The sequence below is a fragment of the Fukomys damarensis genome, unplaced genomic scaffold, assembly GCF_012274545.1.
Source record: "Fukomys damarensis isolate Sample0158 unplaced genomic scaffold, DMR_v1.0_HiC HiC_scaffold_32, whole genome shotgun sequence".
Taxonomy (NCBI): Eukaryota; Metazoa; Chordata; class Mammalia; order Rodentia; family Bathyergidae; genus Fukomys; species Fukomys damarensis.
In genome coordinates, this window is record NW_022900944.1 from 37787914 (window position 1) to 37799668 (window position 11755).

An 11755-nucleotide genomic window follows, 5' to 3' on the forward strand; every position below is an offset into this window, starting at 1 on the left:
GTGACATAAATCAGACTTCTCTTCGTCTCCGCTCAGGCTTGAGTGTTCTTTCCTTTCTCAGTCCTCACTCCCCAACTCAGGCACGTTCGTGTTGCGACGGCTGGACCGCCACACCTGTCACAATAAAAGGGAAAAAAAAAAAAGGATTATACACAGAGAAGATCCTCCTCCTTTCAATTTATTCTAGTCTTTCTGATTGTATTAAGGAAAAAGTCTCAATTTGGTGACAGTGTCCTTGATACATCCTTGAGTCAAATACTGTCTCTCGAGTACAAAGAGGAAGCGCGTTGTGTCTGAATTACAGACCTGCTGGAAGGCAGCTTATTCTGGGGAGAATCTATTTACACTCTCTCTCTCCCTCTCTCTCCCCCCCCCCTCTCTCTCTCTTTTGGTACAGGATCTAACTCCGGTCCTTGCACTTTCAAGGCAGGAGGTGGAACCACTGATCTAAATCCCGGGCCCTACATTCTTTCATTTCATTTGTGGTCACCTCTTTGTGGAAAATAATTCTGGTTTTATGGTAGGCAACAAAGTTTTTTTTTACTGTTTTGTTTTTTGTTTCAGGGCACTGAATTCAAATCCTTGCACATTCTAGGCAAGCACTCTTCCCACTGAGACCTTTTTAATTTTAATTTTAATTAACTTTTGAGATAGGGCTTTGGTGTTGTTTTGCTTTTGTTTTTTTGAGACAGTCCAGGCTGGCTGTGAACTCACTATTTAGTCTAGGATGGCCTCAAACTCTTGCTGATCTGCCTGCCTCAGCCTCCCAAGTGGGGATTAGGCATACCCCACCACATCTAGCTACTGAGACAGAGTTTTGCTAGTAGTTCAGGCTGGGCTTTAACGTGCTGTGTAGTTGGCTAGCCTGGAGCTGCTTCAACCTCCAGAGTGCTGCAATTACAGTTACGCACCACCACGCCCACTTGTAGCTCTCTGAAAAAATTTTATTTTGAGACAGAATCTTGCTATGTTGCCTAGGCTGGCTTTGGGCTTGTGATCCTCATGCCTTGGCCTCTTATATTTATTTATTTATTATCTTATTTAGGTTTTAAGAACTATTTATTTAGATTTTTAAAAAGCAAGTCCATTTGAAGAAAAATATTAGCTGGGGGTGGTGGCTCACACCTGTAATCCCAGCACTTCAGGAGGCTGAGACAGGAAGACTGCATGTTCAAGCTCAGCCTAGGTCAATGTAGCGACTCTGTCTCAAAATAAAATAATAAAAAAGGGCTGGGGATGTAGCCCAGCACAAAGGTCCTCAGTTTAATCTCCGCTATTTCAAGAAATGTTAAGTAAATAATACCTGTGCCGGATGTGGTGGTGCATGCCTGAAATCCCAGCACTCAGGTGGCTGAGGCAGGAGGATTGCTGCAAATTTGAGGTCAGCCTGGGCTGCATAGTGAGATGTTGTCTAAAAAAAAAAAAAAAAAAAAAGTAATAATACTGGTGAGGGCCAGGGATTTAGCTCGATGACACCTCTGCCCATGACTGTCAGGCAAGCACAAGGTCCTGAGTTAGATTTCCAGTACTGGGGGAGGAGGGTACTAGCAATGTTGTACAAAAACACTGCAGGTGACTTACAAGTCCGACCTCCTGAGACCCAGGAATAGAACCATGGACTTCATGTGGCTGCAGTGAGGGCTGCCAGGTAAGACGTGAGACAAAAGTCACCCAGTTCAGTTTTCGCTTTGGCTAAGCAATGAATTTTTTAAAAATACAAGTATCTACCAAAACTGCATGGGACATAGTTACACTAAAGAATAATATTTGTTTATCTGAAATTTGATAGATCTGAAATTCAGTGTACGTCCCACCCAATATTTAGGCTATACTTATACTACATAAATATTCATGATTCAGACAGTTATCTGAAATTTAAATTGAACTGGGTATGTGCACTTTTATTTGCTAAATCTGGCAGCCCTAAGAGTAGGGTCTGTTTAACTCCACAAGAAGCTGGGTGTGGTTCACTCACTTGTAATTCCAGCATTTTGGGAGGCTGAGGCAGAAGAATCTCAAATTTGAGCCCCTCTTGGGGCCTGAGGAACACAGTGAAAACTTGTCTCAAAATTTAAAAAATAATAAAAATAAAGAGAGCTGGAGATAGTTCAGAGGTAGAAAGAGCTCCTTCCTCATCCCGGGGCGAGAGCAGCCTGATTGGCAAATTCAATCTGCAATTCTGGGAACTGCTGCTGACTGGCTTTAGCCTCCTGTCCTTCCTTCAGGCGCTGTAATCAGATTATATACTGACACAGCCGGTGGAGGAGAGGCGATCTGGGGCTTCCACCTTTCCTCCCCGGGTCTTCATGGGTAGCGCAGACAGACTGGTCCCCTCTCCCAGGGCCCGGCACGCACCAGTACTGGTGCAAGCCTTTGGCTGCTCCCAGGACCAGGAGGATTTGCAGACCCAGCGGGAGGTTCGTGTCCTCAACCAGCACGTCCCTCAGGCTCCCCTGCTCACAGTCCTCGGTGACCATGCAGAACCGAGGTGAACTTCCTGCGGTAGGGAGAGAAGCCCTTTTCCAAGCTCCTGCCTATTTTATTTATTTATTTTTATTTTAGAAGCTGGGTGTATTTTTCTTTTTTCTTTTTTGGTACCAGGGATCGAACTTGGGTCCTTGTGCTTCCGAGGCAGGTGGCGGAACCATTGCGCTAAATTCCCTGGCTCCTTTGAAGCTGGTTTTGACCTCACTATATAGCCCAGGCCGGCCTCTCCTCCTGCCTTAGTCTCCCAGATGCTTATTTATTTATTTTTATTTTAGAAGCTGGGTGTATTTTTCTTTTTTCTTTTTTGGTACCAGGGATCGAACTTGGGTCCTTGTGCTTCCGAGGCAGGTGGCGGAACCATTGCGCTAAATTCCCTGGCTCCTTTGAAGCTGGTTTTGACCTCACTATATAGCCCAGGCCGGCCTCTCCTCCTGCCTTAGTCTCCCAGATGCTGGGAAAATAGAAATGCACCACCACTCCCGGCTTAGCATGGTACAATTCTACATTTGTTTGAGTATTTATTTGAGTCATGTCTTCCCATTCAACTGTGAGGCCCAACAGGGCTGCAAACATGTGTTTTGTTTGCACAGTGCTCACAAGAGTCTAGTCAAGGTCTCAGGGCATAGGCTTGAGGCAGAAAACCAACACACCAAGGTGAGTCAGCTACCTCGGCCTTTACCCAGGAGAATAGGTTTCCTCTAGACTGGGAGTCTGTGCTCTGAAGTCCAACTGGCCAGGGCTGCAGAGAGAGCGCCAGAGCCGATAGGACGGGAGTTGTTCTGTCCCCTGTCTAGGCAATAGTGGTAAGGCATGGACAGCAGGAGAGACCATGCTATGCGAGAAAACTCAGCCACATTAAAAAGTAAAGCTGGGTGTGTTGGCATGTGACTGTAATTCCAGCAGGCTGAGGAGGATTGCCAGAGTTTGAGGTCAGACTCTATCTCAAAAAATACAAACAAAAATAATAAATAAAGAACCGGGCCAGGGATTTAGCTCAGTGGTTCTGGTGCCTGCCTCGCAAGCACAGGGACCTGAGTTCAATCCTGAGTACCAAAAGAAAGAAAGAGAGAGAGAAAGAACCAGTCCACAAGGTTCTTGATAAAAGAGCAGGCAGTTGACTTTTTAGATGATCAAGGGTGGATTCCCTATTTGGGTCAGGCAACTTTACATTATTTTACAGCAACTAACGTGTCCGCCATCCAGGCCAGCATCTGTGTGAATTTTTTTTTTTTTGGTTCGGCCAGCATCTGATCAAGCACCCCCTGGGGTCCCAGGGAATCGCCGAAGGAAACATGGCCACATTCATGCAAACAACCCTTGGCCCAAAGCCCTGTTCTCATGAAAGACTGGAACTTGCATTATGAGACAAACAAATTCACTGATAATAACCACGTTGTATGCTGAGCGTGGGGAGGCACGCCTGCAATTCCAGTACTTGAGAGGCTGAGGCAGGGGGATCGCTGCCAGTCTGAGGCCACCCTGGGCTATGTAGTGAGCTCAAGTTCAGCCTCAACTACATAATGAGAGGCTATCTCAAAACAGAACAAAACAAAACTAAGCAGTGCTCGCTTTGGCAGCACATATACTAAAACAAAACTAAGCAAAAGAAGAGAAAAACAAATCTACACGGTATAGATCATTCCCTTTTAGCTGTTCCTAAAAAACATAACTCATTAAAACACAGAAGGTGATCCCAGGCCATTCCGAACTCAATCAACCCCAGAAGCCCCCTTACCTCTTTCAACAATGCAAATCCTGAGTATGTGCAGGATGTTGGGAGAATCAAACTCTCTCAGGTGGCTGATCTCCTTGTGGAAATGCTTTCTCACTGTTCTAGGAGGGGAAGCGGGGTTAGCATTCAGACCCAGAAGTTCCTGAGAGGGTAACCGGAGTGTGTGGGGGGGGGCAAGGTGCCAGCAGCCTCACTGGTCGGGGGTAAACTTGGCTGCAGTGGGAAACACGGAACTCCGGGTGAACGTGCAGCAGAGCCAGTCCCCAAGTGTCTGTGAAGAGTAATGTGGCCCGCTAATCTGGTTTTGGTATCTCAAGTGCCTGATAGAATTACATTAACTAACTTATTGATTTATTTTGTTATATTGAGACAGGGTGGTGCTGGGTAGCCAGGGCTGGCCTTGAATTTCCAATCCTCCTGCCTTAGCTATCCGAGTGCTGGGATTACAGCTGTGTGCCACCACGCCCGGCTAACACTGTATTTTATGAACTATGAGGCTTTACTAGGCAAACCCACAGGTCACATTTTTGTTACTGTGTGGTTTAGTGTAGGCTCTCATAGACTGAGGTGTGTGTCCTTGATTGGCAAAAACAAATTCAGGTTTTGTTTTGGTGTTTTTTTTGAGACAGGGTTTTACTATGTAGTTCAGGCTGGCTTTGAATTCACTACGTGGCCCAGCTGGCCTGAAACTCACGGTGATTCTCCTCCCTCAGCCTCCTAAGTGCTAGAATTATCGGCAGGCATCACCATGCCCAATGGTATTATTTATTAAGAGAAAAATTTATTATTATTATTATTATTATCTTGTATTTTTATTTTTGAGACAAGGTATTGCTATGTAGTACAGGCTGGCCTCGAACTCAGTGATCCAACTGCCTCAGACTCCTGAATGATTAAGAGAAATTTTATAAACAAAAGTCTTTCAAGACCATGGGCCTTCAGGAATGTGGGAAGTAAATGGTCTCCCTGGAATCACTAGCTCAATTCAACTTTCTTAATCACAGTGAGTGGGACACTTAAAGAGAAAGGGCACAGCCATCTGATCTTTGACAAAAGGGCCAAAAACACAATGGAGGAAAACGGTGCTGGGAAAACTGCCTCTCCACAGGCAGAAGAATGAATCTAAAACCGTATCTCTCACCATGGACTAAAATCAAATAAGTGGATCAAACTTAAATATAAAATTAGAAACACCTAACCTGCTGGAAGATAAAATAGGTAAAACTCTTGAAGACATAGGCATAGGCAAAGACTTTCTGGATAGAACCCCAACAGCATAAGAAATAGCACTCAGGGCCAGGGATTTAGCTCAGTGGTTCCACCACCTGCCTCGTAAGTGCAAGGACCGGAGTTCAATCCCTGGTACCCTCCCCCCAAAAAGAAAGAAAGAAATGGCACTCAGAATCAAGACAGGAGCATCTCAAATAAGAAAGCTTATGCACAGCAAAGAAAAGAACCAAAAGAGTTAAGAGATAACCTATAGAATGACAATAATTTTTGCCAGCTACTCAGACAGAAGACTAGCATCTAGAATATATAAAGAGCTCAACAAGATTAGAACTCTCTCAAATAAAAGCCCTATTCAAAGAATAGGTAATTGCCGGGGATTTAGCTCAGCAGTTAGGTGGCCTGTCTTGCAAGTGCAAGGACCCGTGTTCAATCCCTGGTACCAAAAAAAAAAACCAAAAAAACAAAGAATAGGCAATTGAAATGAATAGATAATTCCAAAATAAGAAGTACAAATGGCCAATAAGTACATAACAAAATGTTCAACATCGCTGGCCATTAAAGAAATGCAAATTTAAACAATATTCAGATACCATCCTACTCCAGAAAGAATGGCTATCATCAAGAACTCAAAAAATAGAGCCAGGCGTGGTGGCACATGCCTGTAATCCCAGCACTCAGGAGGCTGAGGCAGGAGGATTGCTGTGAGTTTGAGACCAACCTGGGCTACATAGTGAGTTCCAGGTCAGTCTCAACTACATAGTGAGACCCTGTTTCAAAAAAACAAAAAACAAAAAGAACTCAAAAAATAAAAAATGCTGACAAGGTTGTGAGGAAAGAGGTGTCCTTCTACATTGTCAGTGGGAATATAAACTAGTGTAACCACTATGGAAATCTCTATGGAGATTTCTCAAAAAACTAAATGTACAAATTCCCTTTGACCTAGTTATTCCCCTCCTAAGTATCTCCTCAAAAGAGCTAAAGACATAATATTACAGTGATACGTGCATTCTCGTATTTACAGCAGCACAGCTCAAAATAGCTAAGTCTTCGAAGAGACTTATATGTCCCTCAACACATAAAGACAATGTGGTATACTCTTTATACACAGTGGGGTACGACTCAGCATTGCGTGATGCATTGAGTCGTTTATAGGAAAACGGGTGTACCTTGAGACCACAAGTGAAATAACAGGGGTTACATATAGGATGCTTTCCTCTTATATGAGAGAAACCCAAAATAGAAATACTTTAATGAGCAAAATAAAAGACAGATGATAGGAAACAGGTAGGTAGACTTCGTGAAGATAAGAAGAGAGTATGGATTGCAAGCCCAAGGACACGAGTTTGATCCCTGGTAGCTAAAAAAAAAAAAAAAAAAAAAAAAAAAAAAAAAAAAGAAGGGAGTATGGAGATGGAGGAGAAGAGGAAATACAAATGACAAAGACGTGAGATGTATATGTGCCCATTCCACAAGATGAATTAATTATTATGTATGGTAAACATATATTAATTTAAAAGAAAGGAATAGCCCCTTGCCCAGGGTCTGTCAGAGCCTATAATAATTAGTCCAAAGCCTATAATAATTAGTTGTATTTCCATTTGAAAATTAAATTAAGAGAACAGTTTCAGGCCAGGCATGGTGGTTGGTGCACACCTGTCTTCCCCGCACTCTGAAGGCTGAGGCAGGAGGATTGCCATGAGTTTGAAGCCAGCCTGGTTTCATAGTGAGTTCCAGCCTGAACTACGTGGCGAGAGCCTGTCTCAAACAAATGAACATGTAAAAACAACAACAACAAAAACACACATAGAAATGAAACACTAGAACTGTCGTCTGTGCAAGGGATGGGGAACTGAGAAACAGGATTGAATGAAACACAGTTTTTGTTTTTTTTTTGGTACTAGGGATTGAACTTGGGTCCCTGCTCTTTTGAGTCAGGCACTAGAACCACTGAGCTAAATCCCTAGCCTGGGAACACACTTTTTAAAGTTCCTAACCCATAAATAAAACTAGGAAGATCTATAATCAAGGTAGAAAGACAGTTGTTTAAATCCAACCTCTGCTCATTAATAGTACAGGACAAGTCATTTACCCCTTGGGGACCTGGTTTCCCCATCCAAAAATGGAGACAGTACATCTCCATCCCTGGAGAGTTCCGCAAAAGTGATACCTCCGAGATCATACAAAACAACTTACTTGATGCTTTTGGCCTGGGGCTTACTGAATACTTCTATGGCCACTGGAGACCGGTGATAGGCTCCTTTATAAAGTTCACTAATTCGCTCTGCTTCAGCGGGGTCCGTGGGGCTCCCGAGAGCTCCTCCTCCTTCATCTCCTTGATTTGCTCCTGTGTGGGTCGTGGCGGGTCTGAGCTCAGCCAGGGACTGAAGGAAATAGACAGTCAGTGAGCTACATGGGTAGAACTCCGGCTGAGTGTGCCTGAGGCCCCAGGTCAAATGCCCAGCACTGCAAACACAAAAAACAGAAACATCAAAACAAAACAGAACCCCCCCCAACCCAAATGAGGCAGAGAGCTAGGAAAATGTCTAGGGGAAATGGCACCTCTGTGACATAACGGGGGGCACGGCATGAACCAGAACTGCCCCAGGGGGCCTTCCAGTGGAGTCATCCCAAGGTAGAAGGGCTCTGCTTCTCACTGACCTGAAGAGAAAGAGCTGGACGGTTAGCCCTTCCTTGCCCTCCTCGTCAACCCTGCTCGTCTTTCCAGCCTTAGCTCCTTTTTATTTATTTTTTTTGAGACAGGGTCTCACTGTGTAGTTCCAGGCTGGCCTTGAACTTGCACCGATGCCACTGCTTCGTTGGCTGAGGGCTAGGATTCCAGGCCTGCGCCACTGCATCTGGCCAGCCTTAACTTGGAGCCCTCTCATCGAGAAGTTCCTCCTCCTCCTGCCGCACAGCTTGGTGCAGGGCCACCTGGCATCCCGTCAGTCCAGAGAAAATTCACCGACTTCCCTGCGGCAGGGTCCACTCTCTCCTTTCCCCTCCTGTACCCTAGCCCCGCGCTCCCTGGACTCTCCACGTCCTAGCGCCCTCCTGCCCAGCTTCCGACAGTACGAGCGGATTCCCACAGCTTCACTGAGTGGAGAGCACTTGAAGTTGGATCTGAATTTCTTCTTGAACATTCAGCAAGTGCGGTGAAGCTGGGATCTGGAACGTCCTCTGAAGGCCCGCGTGCTACAGGCCAGCTCTGCAGTGATGCTCCGGGAGGTCGTGAGCCCTCTAAGAGGCTGGGCCTGGCGGGAGCCCTCGAGGTCCTGGGGGGTGGGCCCCACGGGATTGTGGGACTCCTTGACTTCCTCTGTGCTTTTATTCTTGTGCCTGAACTGAGCACTTTTGCTCTGTCTCCTCCACCTACCGCCATATGCTGTTTACCACAGGTTCCAAAACAATGGAGCCAACTGATTAGGGACTGAAACTTCCAAAACTGTGATCCAAAAGAAACTTCACTTTCTAAATTGATTATCTCTAGCATTTCTTCTGGTAACCAAAAGGTGCTTCACACAGACACTATTCATGGAAGTTTCTAGCACTTTTGATGGGTGCCAGGGGATCTTTTGCTGGACAAGAAGCTCATATTTATTGTTTTATTTCGTGTTTTTGAGACAGGGTCTCGCTATGTAGACCAGGCTGGCCTTGAACTCGAGACCACCTCCTGCCTCTGCCTCCAGAATTCTGGGATTAGAGGAAGAAGCTCCTTTAAATTCTGCTATACGGACAGAAGCCTGGCCCCAAACCTGTGGCTGCTTCCAGAAAGTGGGGTCGGCAGGGGTGGATGGGGGCACGAGCTCCTGGAAAGCAGATGACTTGTACTTCGGGAACTGCAGCTTACAAGGGACTTGGCAACTTACAAATTCTTCAAGGCCTCCTTGATTTCTAACATGTGCTTTTCTAACCGTTTCAGGGTAGCTTCTGTGTTTGTGTTATCTGCAGGAAAAAAGGAAAAGTACTAAAAAAAATAGAAGTGTTAGCTAAAATCAATAAAGAAATAATGCACAACAGGGCAGGCCTTTGTAGGCAAGCCCCCACCCCCTCGCCATAGGATGTTTCTGCTTAAGCAGTGTAACTGTTTGTTCTGCAGATGTTCCTGCCCAGTGTATCAAACGTTCTGTTCAAGTAGTGTAACAGTTGTGCTGCACTGTGTCTGTACGTAAGGTGTCAGGAATACTCTATAAACTCTGCCCAACTGCCTTAGTGAGCATGCTCGCCTGGTAGGTGGGACCAGCACTCCTTCTCCTAAGATCGCTATATAAGGCTGCTTGCATTGCTATTTGGGGCTCAGACTTCAGAGTGTGAACTCCTCTGAGTTGCTGGTGTAGTAAAGAACCCCTCCATCTCTCTCTCTCTCTCTCTCTCTCTTTTTTTTTTTTTTGGTACTGGGGATCGAACTCAGGGCCTTGTGTTGTGAGGCAGGATGCTACTGAGCTCAATCCCTGGCCCCCTTCATCTTGAGTGCAGCTTGACTGCTTCACCACTGGAGACCTTCAGGTAACCGTAACACTGGGCTGTAACAAAATCGCACCAAAATGCTACTGAAAACCACCATGACACCGGTTTTTACCTGTCACAGTCACTGTCAAAGCCTCAACGTGAAAGATGTGTGTCACCTCCCAGCGGAAGCAGGTCATTGATTCTGTTCAAGCTGTTCAAACTTTTTAGGTTTTTTTGTTTTTTGGAACTGGGAGTTGAATCTAGGGCCTTTATACTGAGCTATACCCTTAGTCTTACTTTTTATTTTGAGGCAAGGTCTCACTAAGTAGATAAATTACCCTGGCTGGGTTTGAATTTGCCATTCTCCTGCCTCAGCCTCCCAGAGTGCTGGGATTATGGGAATGCGTCACCATCACACCCAGCTTTCTTCTCACTTTAATCTGGTTCCACCCTCCTTTGCCTACTACATGAAAGGTGCCTGGCCTTCTGACTCTTCCTTGTACTTGATATGTTTATTTCTACCTGCCATATTTATTGCCACCTCAGGGCCTTTGCACTTGATGTTTCCTCTGCCCAAACTGCTCTTCTCCCTCATCTCCGTATGGCCAACTCCCTCTCTTGATTCAGGAAATCAGATGTCATCCTATCACCGACCATTCTTTCTGCACCATTGTCATGTTGTATCTCATCACCCTACTTTGAGGTTTTCATTTTCTGTAGTTAAAACAATTTACTCAGCTATTAGCAAACTTTACTTTCTATGAGAAGAGAGTCTTTCTCTCTCGTTCTTTCTCTTTTTCTTTCTCAAACAGTATTGCTGTGTAGTCCATTGTAGCCTTGAACTTTCAGCAATACTCCTGCCTCAGCCTCCTGAGTGCTAGGATTACAGGTGTGCAGCACCATGCCTGGTGAGAGGAGAGATTTTTATTTTGCTCTGTGCTGTATCCCCAACAATTAGAACGGTGCTGGACGCTACTCAATTTGTGTTTGCCTAATAGTAAGCTATTTAATTCTTCTTCCTGAACAATTTACATCTTAACTGAGAGTCTTGGAAAAGCTACACCTGAAAGGAGTGAACTTCCGGAACTCTAGGTAGCACATCAAAGTGAGAATAGGTGCTGGGCAGGGTGGTACATAGCTGTAACCCCAGCACTCCCGAAAACTGAGGCGGGAGGATCACAGATTGGAGTCCAGCCTGGGAGAGTTGGTGATTTATGATGACTTAGCAAGAACCCATCTCAAAAAGAAAAAAGAGATGGGGGTGGAACTGTAGGCGAAAGCTTTGGATTCAATCTCTGGTCCCAGAAAGAGGGAGGGGGTCTTGCTGTGTAGCTTCACCTGGTCTTGAACTCATTATGTAGCCCAGGCTGGCCTCGAATTCGCGGCGATCCTCCTGCCTCAGCCTCCGGAGCGCTGGAATTACAGCCCTGCCCCACAACGCCCGGCAGTTATCGATTTTTAAATAAACCATCAGGGTACTTTCTTGGTGTCTGAAATAAATCGCCTAAAAAGAAGAGGGCGCTAGGCATGATGGCATAGCCACGGAATCCCAGCATTTAGGGAGGCTGAGTAGGAGGATCCCAAGTTGCAGTCTAGCCTGGGCAATTGAACAAGACCTGTCACAAAATAGAAGATAAAAAAAGGGAGGGGGCTGGGGGTGTAGCTCAGTGACTGAGTACCACTGCCCTGGAAAAGGACAGAAGGAGGAGGGAGGTAGAGGGGCCGAGGAGGAGGGGTGAGGAGGAGGAGAAGCCAGGCGGGAGGAGGCTACGGTGGGGAGGGACAGGGAGGGCGGAAGGGCGAGGCGGGCACCAGGCCCTCCCGTCAGAGGGTGGGAAACGAAAGCTCTGCTCTCCAGGA

General features: G+C 45.8%; 1 long non-coding RNA gene across 2 annotated transcripts in view; it reads right to left on the bottom strand.

Moving 5' to 3' along the window:
• Positions 1 to 77: 77 nt before the first annotated feature.
• Positions 78 to 11755, bottom strand: part of LOC104876413 — a 15039-nt gene continuing 3361 nt past the window's right edge. Inside the window, exons 2-5 of one of the 2 annotated variants that reach the window (XR_004514983.1) lie at positions 8108 to 9391; positions 7643 to 7830; positions 4223 to 4320; positions 78 to 114 (exon numbers count right to left, since the gene is read on the bottom strand). This is a non-coding gene — a long non-coding RNA (uncharacterized LOC104876413). Of the gene's footprint in view, positions 115 to 1378; positions 1412 to 4222; positions 4321 to 7642; positions 7831 to 8107; positions 9392 to 11755 lie in introns of those variants that run through there. The other variant, XR_784329.2, reaches the window with a different exon arrangement.